The sequence below is a fragment of the Pleurodeles waltl genome, chromosome 1_1 (genome assembly GCF_031143425.1).
Source record: "Pleurodeles waltl isolate 20211129_DDA chromosome 1_1, aPleWal1.hap1.20221129, whole genome shotgun sequence".
Lineage (NCBI taxonomy): Eukaryota > Metazoa > Chordata > Amphibia > Caudata > Salamandridae > Pleurodeles > Pleurodeles waltl.
The window spans coordinates 288,845,490-288,862,904 of NC_090436.1; positions in this window are offsets into that span (position 1 = coordinate 288,845,490).

Below are 17,415 nucleotides of genomic sequence, written 5' to 3' on the forward strand. Positions count from 1 at the left end.
ACATTTAAACTTGGGTACCTGTGTCCTACCTTTCACTCACTATTCACTCTACCCTATGAAGTCTAATTGGTCATCTTAGTGGTGGCAGAATAGTTGCTGCAATCCACTACTGACTTTTCATTACATGCCCTGGGTATCTGGGATACCATATACTAAGGACTTATAGGTAAATTAAATATTCCAAGTAGGGTTTTGTTTTTAACCAGTTCGACATATTGTTTGGGGTCAGGATACATGCATTGGGGACTGGTTAGCAGGGTCGCAGTGTTGAGATTCCAGAAGCCAATAGCATCAGGTGAAAACATAAATTGGGTTGATCATGCAAAAAGAGGCATTTCCTTACACTTCTTTTGAAAGACAAATGGTTTTACTGCTCTTGATATAGTATTGATAGAAACACTGGGGTGTCCACCCGAGGCCTGTTCAACATATAGGCCAATTTCTTTCCTGACCTGTTACCCAGCGACTTTTATGAAGATCCTGCCTAACTGTTTGTAAACGTATGCCATTCCTGGTCCATCCAAACAGTCAAACTTTGTTAAGCAAAGAAAGACTTTTGGTAATGGCTGGTGATTTTACACTTAGTGGAGAAAGCGAACATAAGGAAGATGCCAATGGTTATTCCGTCCTTTGATGATGAATAATCATTTCATAGGTTGGACTGGACCTTCTTATGCTGTCTCTTAAATAGGATAGGGCTGTGGCAGATGATGAAAGTACACGTAGGGGTTACATGTAACCGGTATCCAGGTTTGTGGTGTATGAAGAAATGACAGAAGTTATATTGATCTGAAGGGGTACACAACACAGTTGCAGCTGTCGCCACTCTTCATTGCTCCTGCAGTGGATCCCTTAACCTTTGAAGATTAGGGAGATGTGTGATAGAGCATATAAAATTTGGGACAGAACAGCATAGGATGAATCAATTTCAAATGTTATCTATTAACTCTCAGGTATTGCATAAAACTCTATATTTAGGGTTTTACCAATCCTCAAATCCGATGGGTAGGTTTCAGGATTTAAAGTGGCTTTGGATAAATCTAAACTATTGTGTTTTGGGTTGGAATGGGCAGTAAGGGAAAAGGTGGAACCTTTGTTGCCAATTTGATGGTTTAAGTATTAATAATTTAGGTACTTCTATAACACCTACACTTAGGGGACTATACAAGGCTACCCTAATATCATTTTCAAGCCTTACCAATATTGATACTGCAAAAAAGGACATTTCTTTTCTGCAGTCTTAGTGTGATGCTTTTCTAAAGAGAAGTAAGAAACCTAGGGTGTCCATCATTGTGTTGAAAGCCCATACGTATTTGGATTGGCTAGGTCTAACTGAATTTAGTAAGATATGATCAAACAGCCTATCTAAGAGTGATGTAACAGACAAGCATTGGATTCAATTGGAATCAGCAATTATGGGTAGGACACTATAGGACCTAATCTGTCTTCCTAAAAGTCTAGACCTGGGGTGGTGTATGTCCCAGATGTGACACATGTGACTTTAGAGGTTTGGGACACTGTAACTAAGTGCTCACAGTTGACAACTTTTCGCTCCTCGTTTTCACTACTGTTCAACAATTCTGAGGGTGATTTGTTTCACAAGTGGAAAGATGGAGATTCTATTAGGGTAAGAGATTTATTTTGCATGCAAGTGTTCATTAGATGAATCAGAAGCTTACATTATTATCAACAGAAAAATTGGGCATTATCCACAGAAGTAACAATGACTTGATCAGTGATGGCCATGGAATGGCTGACATAAAACAATATGGAAACCCAATGCTGGACTGTCTGAAAGATGGGTCTCAAATGCTTATTTGTACTAGGACAGTGAGCTTACTCCACTGGTATTCTGAACAAACACCCTAAGAATGAATTTTAAGGTCCCACTGTGTTTTTCACCTGAAGCCCCATGCCTGCTAAAATAGGGTGACTTAATAGGTAATAAAGAGGATCTTTAAACAGGGAATTTGTTTCTCAAGGGGTTGCTTCAGAGGATAAATGATTTTGTGTTCTGTCAAGAGCAAGCTATGTTCATTGGGTTTTAGTGAGTATTATGCTGTATTGGATTACAATCCCTAAAAAACTGAAACAAATAATCCAACTTTGTTTTCACAACATAGTTCGACTTTCAGAACACTTGTCTGTAATTCCAATGTTCTTCAAACAACTCCAATGGAAGCAACAGTTATTTGCAAAGAGAATCCTAGATTCGCATAGCAAGGTTGTCACTGCAGCAATGTAGTGTCACAGTCGCCTGGGAAATATGCTGTGGACCACAAGGAACATTATACCCAGAAATCCAACATGGCTGCCCCATCTCCAAACAACATGGGAATTCATGGCCTGCTGGAAAATGTATTTCACTGGGTGGTGCCATGGTAGTACGTTCTCCATGCATACAAAGCTTCTCTCGAGACAGCACAAACACTGCAATGACTACAAATCTTTCCTGTTCTCAGGTGGATTCAGTGAGAGCAGGTTTGGAGTACTGATCCCCCACGCTCACAGAGACTTAAAGGTCCAGTTATACATCATCTGTTTCCAGTAGGTTTGCACCTCTTTAAAATTTTTAAAAAATCAAGAAATATTCCCAGGAAGGTCAAAGATTTCAGATTTCAAAGTTGTGCACGTACATAAACAATTACACATGGATAAATATAGCCGGTGTGTATAACCAAATGTGGAAACGCTTACCAAAAGTACAGCTGTACATGCTAATTTATTTCATTCCACCACACCTCACCAAATTAGGAAGCATATTCAATGCATTCTCACTGTGGGTTACAGACTTACGCCTGAGTGTGAGTCTGACAGATGCAATACTCTATCAAAACTTGAAGAATTCCTGTCTGCCGTATTACAAATGTTATGGGCTATATCATGCTTGCAATGCGACAGACTTGACAGCAGCCACATTCATAATGGAATATCCCATCCGCAAAACTGTAACTCAGACCCTTACTTCTGTGCTTGACAGGTGTGAATACCCAATGACAACCCTGGTAGGTAATTGTCTTGGAAATGTTTGAGACTAAAGAAAATCACACATTTGTGGGAGTTCTCATCCTGCAATACGCACTTCCTAACTCGAGCGGAGATTCACTCTCACATAATGCTACACCATCTAGGTTTGAATAACGAATTTACAAGTATACAGTTACTTTTTGTGAATAACAAGTGCACTTGCAAATCTCATTGAACACAGGTTCAAACAACTGAACTTAGGTGCTAAAATATATTTTTTAATTGGTCCCTAATGTTTTAATTGAAATGAAAAATGCAGTTTGTGAAGTTCATCTTATCAAGAATGTTTCATTAAATATCAAACATCATAAACACACAAAGGGCCTCATTATGAGTTTGGCCCAACTCTTCCCGCCATCAAGCTGGCTGTGCGGCCTGAACTCGGACGGCCTTATTAGGAGTTCACTGCACTGCCGGTGGGCAGAAACAGAGTTCTCCATCCCGCCAGCCTTTCTGCCATGGATAGGCTCACGGATGGGGACTGGTAATCCCCAGGACAGCCCTTGCAGATTACAACTGCTGGAACCGCCAGGCTGCAGGCTGGCAGCAGCCTGGCGGTGTCAGCAGTTGGACCCCGGCGTCTCCGCCATGGTCATAATGTTGCGGTTGGACTGCTACTTTGGCACCACTTTGGCAGCTGTCCGACCGTGACCCTGGCAGTCTGGTGACCGTCAGGGTCATAATGAGGCCTTATGTTCTAGAGAAGCCAGTTCTGGTCATGGAAATACATTTGTATAGGGTAGGGTAATCTTCATAATTAGGATCATTATTTCCTCTAGACTTCTTTTCCTTTGTCTTCCTGGGTCCTTTTGTTGGAATTCCTTACGGTAGAGATCATCTTGTTGATATTCCTTATAATTTTTCCTTCCTTGTGTATTCCCATGAGTTTATTAGGGGCCTGATTTAGACTTTGGGGGAGGGTACCCTCTCCTCCAAAGCAAGGTTGTACCTGCCTCATCTAGAGTCAAGCCAACTTCAGTATGTAGATGGCAGAGACTACTCAATCTCCACAGACGACATACAGCTCTGATATCCCAACAGGTTAAGGGCCTTTGGAAGCTTGGCCATGTGTCTGCTAATACTATGGGCAATTACGTTGCAAGTTTTTACTTTCATACATAGCAATACACAGAAAGTAAGCAAAAACATTTAAATTACCACCACGTCATGGGAGAAAACTCCCATAGTAAGGTTTTTGTTTTTTTTCAAAAACAAAATCCCATTTTGGGATTTAAGGCCTTATTTTGAGTTTGGCAGAGAGGGTATCTACTTATGTCTGATTTCTAAGAAAGAGTACTAATTGCTGAAATGGAGATGTCCAACATTGAATTGCCTGAAAAAGCCATACATGTACCTTGGAGAACAATGCTGCTGTGTGCTGTTGTCTGAATCCCAGTTTAAAGAAGGATAAATAATACATTTGTTCAGCAGTAGCTAGAAACGGTGACATTATACTAGTTGCAACGTTTATCCTTTTAAAAAGATATATTGATAAACAATAGAAATCAAGACATTGATTACCCAATCTAAATGATTGCCTAGACAAGGCTGCGGTTCAAATGCCTTTCAAATAGTTACTACTGGATTGCATTTGGAGGCTGCTCTTGTATGAAAGTAGAGAGAACAAGAGAAAGGGGCACCAAAACCAAAGCAACCTTTCATTTTTTCATAAGAGAAACTCCAGAGTAGTGGAGATGCAATGTCATCATGGGAGGGGGGTGAAAATACTTTTTGTTCATTTTATAGCACCCCCTATGAAGAGAGCCAGAAAACATCAGCTACAACTGGTCAAGTCACAGTGGAAGGTAAGGAAGAAGAGGGTGACATCCTCAAACAAAGCAGCCCTGTCCCCAGCAGTACGCCAGAATCACCCACCTCATTAAACCTCACAATGGCAAAGGAAGACTCAGAATCAGATGGAGACACCACAGCATACAGTGACTGCACCACAACGTGCATTGAGTCCACCACCACCTAAATTCCAAAATTTGCCTGCATCAGTGGCCCCACAACAGAAGAAAATCCAGGCTACAGTTACGGGCATGTTTGGGCAGGAGAGGCCTACGACCGCAACCACACAATGGCACGTTTGTACAATGGGAAGCTGGCAAAATGTTAGCACTGGACCTCCTCCCTTTTTCATTTGTGGAAGGAGTGGGATTCTTAGGGTTTGTGGCAGCCCTCTGCCAGAAATGGAAGGTTTGAAGATGGACCTATTTTGCCGAAGTTGCTTTTCCAGTGCTGCATCACGATGTGCTGCACTTGGTTGGAAAGCTTTGCATCAAACTATTGTCCAGAAAGACATGTGGACCAGTTGTCAGGTGACTGATTACATTTGCATCACTGCACACTGGATCTCTTTTCTGGGGGTAAAACAAAAGCTATCTACAGGTCTTCACCTTCAATACATTTTTTAAAGTGTTCGGCAGCATGCAGCAGTAGCCATGTTCACCATGGAGAATTCACACACAGCTGCAAACATTTTGAAGGAATTTAATAGCAAGTTGCCTGAATGGCTGCAACCCAGAGGCCTTCGAGTTGAATTCATTGCCACAGACAATGGCAGTAACATAATCAAGGCCACGGTGGACAGTGGCTATTTCAGGGTCCTGTTTTTGGCGCACTGCATCAACCTGGTTGTTGTAGACTTATTTTAACAACAAGACATAGTCAGCAACATACTGACCAACTGCAGATTCATCTGCAGGTATTTCAGTCATTCTTATAAAGCCCAGAAACATTTGCGGATTTTTCAGGGTGGTAACTGAGTACCAGTTAAAGCCATGATATGGGAGGTGCAACACATTGGAGCTCAACATATATGTTGCAACGTCTGTTTGAGCAGTACAAACAGATCAATAACTATGTCATTTGAAGAGGAGCTGATGCAATTGGGAAAGCTATCACTATGGATGCAGAGAAATAGGGCCTAGTCAAATGCCTCACACAGATGTGGCTCCCATTTGAGGATTGAAACGGGAAGTTAGCAAGGACGACAGTACAATGGGCAAAGCTATCCCGTTATTGCATCTGCTATAGGAGCAGCAAAAGAAGGCATCAGAAAGGTTCACATTCGTGGGTGCGGATGAAAACCAAGAAGCGCATGCCATGGTTAATAGCCTAAGCTATTGCTCGACTTGTAATGCAAGGCTGCAAAATGACATCATCTCATCCAAAGAGTACATCTGTGCCCGCCCACTTGATCCACGAAACAAAAACAAAAAATTCCTGTTATCATTACTTTTTCTGAAGGGGATGTTTCACAATACAATAGGTGGATTGTTGAGCAAGAAGAAGAACTGGAAGAAGAACAGATGAAACTTATTGTCCCACTCTACAGCTCTGGGGTGCTGCCTTCAACTTCCAGAGAGGGCAGTCTTGCTTCACATTCACCAACCTCAGCAACAACAACAAAGCAGCGACAACAGAAACAGAAGAATTGGATCCAACCTCTGCATTGGCTTGGTTTCAAGAGCAGGTCTTACTTTCAGTGCAGAGGCAAAGGAAAAAGCAATTGAGCAGGTGGTAGCACCTATGACCATTCAGAGGATGTTTCAGGAGTATCTTGATGACCCAAAAGAGGTGTATGTGGATCAAAACCCATTGGTTATAAGTATGGGAAGATGCGCCAGTGGCCAGAGCTCTACAGGCTGGCAATAAAGTTTCTGATCTGTCCTGCAGCCATTGTGTCTGCTGAACATGTGTTTAGTGCTGCTGGTGCAGTTGTTACAGTGAGAAGGACCAGTCTCTCACCTCACAATATGGAGAGATCGACCATGATTAAAATGAACCAGCAATTTTTTCCACTTGATTGCACCATTCCTAAAACACCACAGAAGGAGGAAGAGGGTGATTGGTCAGAATGAAACGTGTTAGCTGACCAACTTCTGAGAAAAACACCAGAGTTTGAGGATGAACTCTACTTCCTGGATTGAATATGCCAGTGTCACAATAGACCTTTTTCATAATTTTTCGTCCAGCTTCTTTTAGCTTCTTTGTTTGCAAAATAAAAAGAAGACAAATATGTTAGTGCAACATTATGTTTGTGTCGGATTTATGCTTCCCCATCATTGATTTTATAGTCACATACAGGCACAGATTAGAGTTGGACCCGTGTGCAGTGAAAAAGCCACAAAATACTCTCCCGGACATTGGCGATGATGCCTCCCTTCCTCAAATGCCGTGGCCTATCCTATTTTTACATCACCTCACAGGGCTGCCCTAGAAGATCAGTGATTAAAAGACTGCAGTACTAAAGCCTAATTCAAATGTGTGGATACCATCAAAGAGAAGGCATTTTGTGCAACCACTGTGCTTGGATTGGAAGAGGTAACTAAGTAACTATTGCACCAATGAGCAGTGATATATTGATTGATTGTGATGGTGAATTTGTGAGTGATGACTGATATATGTGGTGTCTGACGGTGAGGGAGGGCGTTCAACAAACTTGTAAACTTGTTTCCAATTATTTGCAATGTTTGGGGTCTTATGGATAATAATTTTTTCCTGAAAGTGGATGGCCTTTCAAAAGTAGTCAAATTTACCTGCAGGGTCTGCTCCTTTTTTTCTGGTTCCGCGTAAAAAACAGCCACTTTCGTTACCAAACACAAATCTACACAAAAAATACTCCAGTTCTGTTTCTTTATTTGTTCTTCAACAGCAGTGCACTTCACAGGTCTACCTTGCTTGGTTTGGAACTCGGACAGAGTTATTATGATTCTGGAGGAGGAAGATGAAAGGAAACAGGGCAGGACTACCTTAACAGCTAGAAAGGAGAAAGGTTTTGACTTCAAAGAAAACCCATGATGATGGTGAAGACTCTGAGGCCTAGTACACACTCAACTCTGTGAACTGGAGAGCAGTGTGTTGATTTGGAAAGGCTGCTGGGCATGTGTATGCTGCATTGCTAGCTCAAATGTGAAACTCCTCTTATGTTAATGATCTGTCTCAGAGTCTTCTTGGTACACTACTGACTCCTCGTGAAGCTCACATTGCTTTCTTTTGTCCTTTTCCTTTAGTCTATAATTCAGCTTTTGTTTTTTTTTTAATACCCAGGCCTTCTCCTAGTCCTCTCCTGCATGAACAAAAGTTGGACATTCCAGGAAGAATGGAGCTGCATCACCCAACTTGGCAATACAGTATCATTTTCCTTTTTAGTTTTGCAATGCATTTAACTGAACTATGTCATATTTATCCCTTCCTCTCCTTCCACAACAGATTGATGATGGTGTGCTGCCCAGAGCCCCAATGAATCTTGCTGAGGTTTCTTTTGTGTAGCGCTTGTCTTTGTCACACCTTTCCCCAAATCCCCTCCCACATCCATTCTTGGAGCCTCGGGCTGTGTGATTTATTGAGGTGTGACTTAATTTTACACCATAAATGAATCACACACTTGCTGGGGCGGATGTGATGAAAGCGACATCAACTCACTGCATGACCTTCTAACCTTCTACTACCTGAGCAATATTCCACACTGGCCCAATCAAATCATCATTCATGCCTTGTATGTGTTCTGTAAATGCTCAACCTGGTCTAACTATTCGAGTCTGAGCCCACTTCTCTGACTCCATGATTTAATTTCCTAAGTTTAGTCTTATAGCTCCCCACCATTGCTCAGAAGAAATTGATATTGCTAGATTTTATTATCACATCAGGTCTTCTTTGCTGTATGTAAAATACTAAAATACTGTCATTGTGATAGTCTGGCCTCAGTCTTCCTAACATTATGATAATATGATGACTCACTAACTCTCTGTTTTACTTTTCTTTCAATCCAGTTGACAGTGATAGATAACCCTATGATTAATTCTGTAGTTGGAGTTTGCATAGGTGGGAGTGGTACCTTCTGTGAAGTTCTGTTTTCCCTATTAGTGCACTAGCCTGCTACAACTACTAGCTGTTACCCCCTTAAGATGCCATCTTGGGAAAAAGCCTGCTGTAAGAAGACAAAGACTCCCTGGCTTCTTCTATGCAGGTAAGAGAAGAATTATGGATTGAAGTTAATTTACTTAGTTTGTAATTAACTCCTACTAAAGAAGATGCTGTCTTACTTGTCTGTGTATCTAGGTTTTTTGCAGGCCAAACAGGCAATGGCAATCATCCACTAGTGGTCAATATAGTTCAGTTGCAAAGGGCAATAGAGCAAGGGTAACTGTATAAGCAAATGACACACTTCTTTTCAGCAGATTTAAAAAACACAATTTTTTAAGTGTATGTAATTTAAACTTGGTTTGCATGGGAAAAATACATTTTCCTAATCTTAATTAAGCTTTAACCTTTGCTTTTTCCATTGAATTTCAATGTTTTTTCTACCTTTTTTTAATTAAAAAAGTGTTTCACATTGTAGACGCCAGTATCGCAAGTGAAGAGTGTTGTACAGTACAGTGGAGGAGAGTGTTGTAAACGTAGTGTATCTTACAGTGTAGTAAAGTGTTATATAGTGTAGTGGTGTGCTGTCTCATATAGTGGAGTCACATATCGTAGTCTGGAGCAGCTAGTTGTACACTGGAATAGCATGGAAAATAGTTGAGCATGGTGTCATAGACTATCAGTGTAGTAGAGTGTTGTAGAGTGCAGTTCAGTAAGGTAGAATGTCACAGAGTGAAGTATCGTGATGTGAAGTGTAGTAGAGTACAGTGGAGGATTGTGTCGTGGAGTGGAGTGCCTTGTTACATAGCGGAGTGGCATATCATACAGAGAAGTTAAGTGGCATGTTGTTGAGTTTAACAAAGTGTAATACAGTGATGTAGAGCGGATGGGCATAGAGTGGAGTAGAGTGTGATAGAGTGGCATAGAGTGTAGCACAGTGTTGGAGAGTGGAAATGTGTATAGTGGAGTAGAGTGTCAGACAGTGGAGCAGAGTACAGTAGGGTATAGTGAGGGCCACTGTAATTATGTGGCAGTAGAGGGTCAATTTATGCAGGTTTGTGTAAATTATGTGGCAAGAAAAGGCAAATTATGTGGCATAATGCAACACATTTTGTAATAATATTACTTCATTATTTTGTCATTTTTAAACTTGGTAACACTCTCTGGGCATTGGTTGCACCTCTTTAGTACCAGTTCAACACTCAAATACAGCAGTAAGCAACAGAAAGGTGACCAGCCCAGCTTTGCAAAGGGCCTGCCACTGCATGGCAACACTTGCCACATTTGAACAATTTTAGAAACATGTTTTTGGTCAAATCAGCAGATTATACAATGATGGATTATGTGGCAAATGCGACAAATCTATAATTATTTGAAAATTGATGCAGCCACACAATCGCATTATTTCTGTGGCCCTGAGTATAGTACAGTGGAATAGAGTGTGATAAAGTGTAGTAGGGTGGAAGATAGTGGAGCAGAGTACACTGGAATGGGATAGTGTAGAGTAAAGTAAAGGGTCACAGAATGGAGTGGTGTGTTGTTGACTATAGTGGTGTGGACTACAGTAGAGTGGAGGGGCATAGCATACAGTTGAGTAAAGTGCCATAATCTAGAATACTGTGTTGTACAGTAGATTGCAGTGGGCTGTTGTACAGTATGAGAAAGTGATGTAGAGTACAGTAGAGTAAAGTGGCATGCAGTCTAGTTGATGATTGTAGAGTGGAGTGGTATAGAGTACAGTGTTGTGGAGTGTGTTACAGTGGATTGGCATACAGTGTTATAGAATACAAGTCCATTGAGTGGTGTAGAATGGAGTGACAGAGTGGATTGGTGGAGTAGAGTGAACTACTATGTCAGAGTCAGGTGGAGTGGTATACAAAGAGATGCGTACAGTGTTGCATAGTAGACTAGAGTATTGTAGAGTGGAGAATAGTGTTGATCAGTGGCAAACAGTATAGTAACGTGTTGTATAGTGAAGTGAAGGGGTACAGACAGCAGTAAAGTTTTGGAGAGTGGCATTCAGTGTAATAGAGTATTGTAGAGTGGAGTTGCATAGAGTACGGTAGTGTTTGAAACTGTGGCAATGCGTAGATTGGTATATATTGTTGTGTAGTAGCGTAGATCATAAACTGTAATAAATTGGATCAAGGTCTTGCACAGTTGAGTGGAGTGCTATCTCATATAGAAAAGTACTGCATAGTGGAATAGAGTGTAAAGTAAGGTAAAGTCTTGTGCAGTGGGATAGTGTCGAGTGAAGTGAAGTGGTGTAACATAATGTGGAGTAAGGTACAATAGAGTGCATTGGTGCATCATACGGTAGAGTGGCATGGAGTGGGGTGTTCTGGCTTAGCATAGATCGTAAACTGTAATAAATTGGATCAAGGTCTCATACAGTTAAGTTGAGTGGAGTGCTATCTCATATAGAAAAGTACTGCATAGTGGAATAGAGTGCTGTACAGTGGAGTGTAGAAGAGTGGAGTGGAATAGCGTGGAATAGCTTAGAGTGGAGTGGTGTACAGTGGAGTGGTGTAGAGTGGAGAAGGGTGCAGTGGACTAGCATACAGTGAGGGGACATACACTGAAGTGGCATTGCGTAAAGTTGAGGAAATCGGAGCAGTGTCTTATATATTAGAGCGGAGTGCTGTGTAATACAGTGTTAGAAACTGTCATAGAGTTGAGTAGAGTGTTGTACAATAGAGTGTATGGGCATATAATTGAGTGCAATTTTGGACAGTGGAGTGTACAGTTATATAGAGAGGATGAGAATACACTAGAGTGGCAAGAGGAGCAGCATACAGTGAAGCAGCATAAAGTAGCATAGCACTGAGTGGAAAAGCATAGTCTAGAGTGTTGTACAGTGGAGTGGCATAGAGTGTAATAGCGTATGGCACAGTAGCATATAGTTGAGGAACGCAAACTGTGGAGTGGTGTACAGTGAAATGGTTTAAACTGAAGTAGTGTACTAGGGTAGGGCAGAGTGTACTAGTATACAGTGGAGTGGGGTACAGTGGATAGGGGGTAGAGTGGAATACCATACAATAGAGGTGCACAAACCTGTTCTGTATAGTATAATATTGTAGACTGGAGTACAGAGGAGTAGCGTAGAGTAGAATAGTGTAGTGGTATACCATACAGTAGAATAGCATAGTCAAGTGGTGTACAGTGGAGTGGTGTACAATGGAGTAGTATACAGTGGGGTAGGGTAGAGTGAAGTATCATATAGTGGAGTGGCGTAGAATGGAGTAGCGTATAGTGGAGTGGTATTCAGTGAATAGCACAGAGTGGAGTGGTATACAGTAGAGTAGCATGTACTGGAACAGCATACAGTGGAGCATCACCCAGGGCTGTGGCATACAGTAAAGTGGTGTAGATTGGAGTGGAGTGCATTTAAATCAGGTGTAATTGCATACAGTGGAGTGGCATGTGTAGATTAGCATCCAATGGAATAGCATAGAATAGAGAGGGGTAGAGTGGAGTGGCATGCACTGAAGTGCTGTAGAGTGTTGTAGCATATAGTGTAGTGGCATACAGAGGAATAGCGTAAAGTGGACTGATGTAGAGTGGAGATGTGTACAGTGTTGTAGAGTGGAGGGGCATAGAGCTGAGTTTTGTACAGTGAAATTGTATAGAATGTAATAGTGTAAGTGTAGTAAGGTACACTGGAGTAGCATATAATGGAGTGGTGTAGACTGATGTGGCAAACAGTGGTGTGGGATAGAGTGTAATAGCATACAGTGGAGTGGCATACATTGGAGTGGGGTCCAATCAAATAGCACAGAATGAAGAGGCGTAGAGTGGAGTGCCATACACTGGAGTGGTGTAGAGTGAGGTGGTGTACAGAGAGTAGCATTAAGGGGAATAGCATAGAGGGGAGTGGCATGCTGTGGAATGGCATAGAGTGGAACAGCATATAGAGGAGTAGCATAATGGCATACAGTGGAATGGCATACACTAAAGAGGAGTAGAGTGGAGTTCCATACAGTGTAATAGTGTAGAGTGGACAGGTGTAGAGTGGAGATGTGTAAAGTGCAATAGCATAGAGTGGAGGGGCATAGATCTGAGTGTTGTGCAGAGACGTGGCAAACAGTTTAATAGTGTATAGTGGTGTGGCGTACAGTGGAGTGGTTCAGACTGGAGTGACATAGAGTGAAGTACCATACAGGGTAGTGCCACACAGTGTGAAATCATACAGCAGAGTATTTTTGTAGAGTAGAGTTACAGACAGTGGAACAGAGTAGAGTGGAGTGGCATACAGTAGAATGGCATAAAGTGGAATAGCTTATAGTAGATCAGTGTCCAGTGGAGTGGCTTACAGTGGAGTGACAGACTGGAGTGGTGTACAGTGGTGTTGTATACAGTGTGGTAGCACTGAGTGCAGTGGTCTCATATAGTAGGGAGGCATAGAGTGGAATGGCATAGAGTGGGTAGTGTATAGTAGAGCGGCTACAGTGGCGTCGCACATGAACGTATGTGGTATCTACCAGCAATGTAGATTAAGGTGTGTAGAGTAATTCAAAACAGCAAATTGCACTGACTTGAATTATTCCAGATGTACCACTCAACACAGGGCTACCCATTGGGGCCTTGCATTCCTTTGCAAATCTGACTTAAATATTGCATTGCAGGTCCGACACCATAAGTGACGCAAAGGTACTGCAAGCCAATAATACAGCTAGGCCTTAGTTATATGTTGGGCCATGGAATCCTGTGATAACTTTACAGTATACTGTGGTACATGACAATGACAAACCATGTATAATTGGGTAATGGCTGTTTTTAGCAAATGGAAAGGCAGTTATATTGATTTTACTACACTTTGGCTGTGTTCAGTGTTAGTGTCTCAGATATAGGTAAACAGTAGGGCCCTACCTATTACCTCTTAATTTCAGTGGTAATAGGTAGGGAAATGTACTTATTTGTTATATATATTTTTAAATAGGTTTACAGCTATGTACTGTGGAAGTTTCACAAAATGTTGTGAAACTCCACAAAAGTACCCAAGTGACATATTGTTAAGTTTAAATGGCTTGTAACTTAAACAAATACCTACCCTACTTAACTGCAGTACCCAAAAGAAATATAATCTCTGCACCATAATGTATAATCCTGAGATATGTCATGTAAATGCATTCAGTCGTTTTCGAGCTACGTCAAATACACCAGTCTATGAAAAATGTACTTGTGGAAAAATACATTTTGGGACCCCCTTTTATCTTTGCACTCTCTTAAAGATTTGCCACAAAAATTGACTTAATTTCAAATTGTAGAAAATGCTGTAGGTCTAGAAAGTGTTGTGGCTATTCGTCACACAGTTGGAAAGTTATTAGGGAGTTAATATCTAAGGAATTCCTATTATGGGAATGCTAACTATAACTAGAGTGGCAATCAGATTTCATGTGGATTATTTCTCTTTATCTATTCCATTTGGTATGTATTTGTTTATTGGTTTATATAATCATGTGACCATAAATGTGCCTTTTAGTTATTCATGTAGTCATTCTGAAAGTTAACATTTGCAGACCAGTTTATATTTTTTGGCTTCCTTGCCACTTTTTTGTAGGATTGTGCTACGTATGAAGCCCAAAGTGGATGAAAGGTATTCAAAGATGTTGCAAAAATTATGACTAATATTTGTTTTCCCTAATGGACGATTCTCATGTCCTCCATATATTCGTTTGTGTAACGCACTGCTATGTTACTTTTCCATTTTGTTGCACAGGAGTACATAAGGAAGATAATTTTTGTTTGGCTTGCTGAGCACAGTTTTATTTTGTGAGCCAGAGATCATGCAAAGGAAACGTACGTAGAGTAAGATGTATTCTATTTGTTAGATATTTGTTTATAGATTTCCATTAGCATGTGACCATAAATGGGCCTTCCAGTTGTTCATGTAGTAAATCTGAAACTTTACATATGTAGTCTAGTCTATTATTTGGGCTTCCTTGATACTTTCAGTAAGATTGAGCTATATCTGAAGGCCAAGGTGAATGAAAGGCAATCATCGCTATTGTTATAAAAACTGAGATTATTTATTTTTAGTGGACAATTAGCATGTCCTACAAATCGTACTTGATGTGGCTCTTTTTCGTTTTCTTGCTCATGAAAGATGTTTTTTGTTGGGCTTGTTGGCCCACTTTTATTTTTGTGAACCAGGCAGCATGCAAAGAAAACATATGTAGATTAAGATATATTCTTATTTTATTTGTTACATATTTGTTTATACGTTTCCATTAGCATGTGAACATAAAAGGGTCTTTTTGTTGTTCATGTAGTAAATTTGAAACTTTCCATATGCAATCTAGAATATATGTTTTTGGCTTCCTTGCTACGGTTTGGAATATTGTGCTACAAGATATCACTGAGCTGAAAAAGCCCATTGCTTAAGAAATACTTATTCTACTTGTCTGCAGCACCCAAAGGAATTATCTGTGCACCCTAATATCTAATAGTGCCAAATTTTTGAAAACTTCATCTGGCCGTTTTCATGCTATGTGAACAACAAAAGTCTATGTAAAATGTAATAAATTTCAAGCCAGTTTTGGGACTCCCCCTTTTTTCTTTACACCCTCTTGAACAAGTGGAACAGAACGTTTAGCATTCTGACAAAGAAATGGGGACAGCAGGTTTGGAGAGGTTCACACTCATCTGTCAAATGGGTACAAAGTTATTAAGGGACAAAAATAAAAAATAAATCACTATTTCTGGTCACCATCGCTATAACTAGAGAGTGGCTACCACCACTCTTTATATTCACTGAAAAGAATAAAGGATAATGTAATGTGACAACATTAACATTTTGAAATAAAAAAACACAGAAATTTACCAGTTATAGTTAATAGCACTTACTATAACTTGCACCACCGCCATGCACTGCTTATGACCTCACATATGACATCACTCATGACATGTTCTATGACATAATGTATGACATCATTGATGACATCTCAAATGGCATCATTGATGCCATCACTGATGACATCATCCAAGCTTTGTTTTCCTGCATATTGCTGTAAAATGACACTACATCTCCATTCATACCTATCCTAGACTCAGTGGTATGTGTAGTAGGGTGGGGATGGTACTCACCTCACATGTAAGTCTATACTAAGTTTAACAAGTACTAGCCTTCCCACTGACACCTCTCTTCAATGAAATAACCATATTTATTAGTGTATGGGAATAGATTTCCCTGTCCAGTCACAACTTTGTCCACCATGACAGATATACAGTAGTATGTAGGAAAACGGTGTCTTATGCGCTAACACCTATCTGCAGGACAACTTGGATATACATTAGGCTGTACTGAACCAGTGACATCTGTCCTCCTACCTCTCCTTAGAACAGCAGCAATATACAGTGCTGTGTGGGAAGGGAGCCAACTCTCTCCTAACAAAACTTACCAAGGTAAGAAGTGTCTTTAGTAGGACGTGGCCAGGATGGCGATTGGGTGAGATGTGGAGAACCAAGCTCTGTGAGTCCAGTCCACTGCTCGCTATCCTACAGCACTCCCAAACACAGGTGATACCGGCCCCACAGCTGCAGTACCCTCAGAAGAGTGAGGAGAAGGGAAGCAACCTTCCATAGACCTCCTAGTGTGAGGATTTCAGCCCATTTAGAACAAGACCTGCAGCCACTCCCTCTGCGCATGTTGGCATAGAGGTGGGCCCTGCAAATGCATTGAGCCTCTCAATCCCTTCTGCATGAAGGGGTTGGATGCTGATACGGCCCCTCAACTGCAGCCCGAACAGATGGCCCAGTGTTACCGGTGAGGTCCCTGAGAGCTTCCGGGAGGTCGGTGCTGACCACGCTATGCTGCTTGATGGCCATGGTGACTTGCCTGCTGATGGACTTGTGAGGTGACTCCTTGCAGAGCAGCACCCAGTTTACTCAACAGCGCTTGGAGTGACTGCAACCACCCACGCCCTACTGTGTGCTGCATTAAGGACTCCTGCCACATCCCCCTCTTCCCCTCCATTGGCCTCCAGTATTGCCCCTCACTGCCTGGTGCTCAGAAGAGTTTGGGACTGCTGCATGGTGGCCTGATTGAACCTGCGGCTTCTCTATCTTGGGCAGAGTGGGCCTGCAGGCTATGGTGCCTGGCCCAGTCTTTTTGTTGCACACCACTGCCATGAAGAACCACCATTTCCGATATTGAACGCCCGCAGCTGCTGCTCTCTGGAGGCATTGGTCCCTGGCATGGCATCCACATCAGCTGTGCATCAGCCATTTACAGGTTTTCAACTGCACCCTTCCTCCTATCTTCCATACTGACCTGTGCCCTTCTGACTGCCAGCCCTCCCCACTGCTGGGTCGTCCACCTTCATCGCCACTCAGAGATCCTTTGCGGACTTCGCTGAACACACAGTACTGTGTTCCCTGCAATATACATGCTTGTAGGGGTTGGTGAGGGGTTATGCATCACAGTCTGTCCTCCCTGCAGGTGTGCCTGCTCCTCTGGTTGGCCCCATGGTTCGACCCAAACAGGACAAGCATGTAGCAGACACATCTGATGCCAAATGC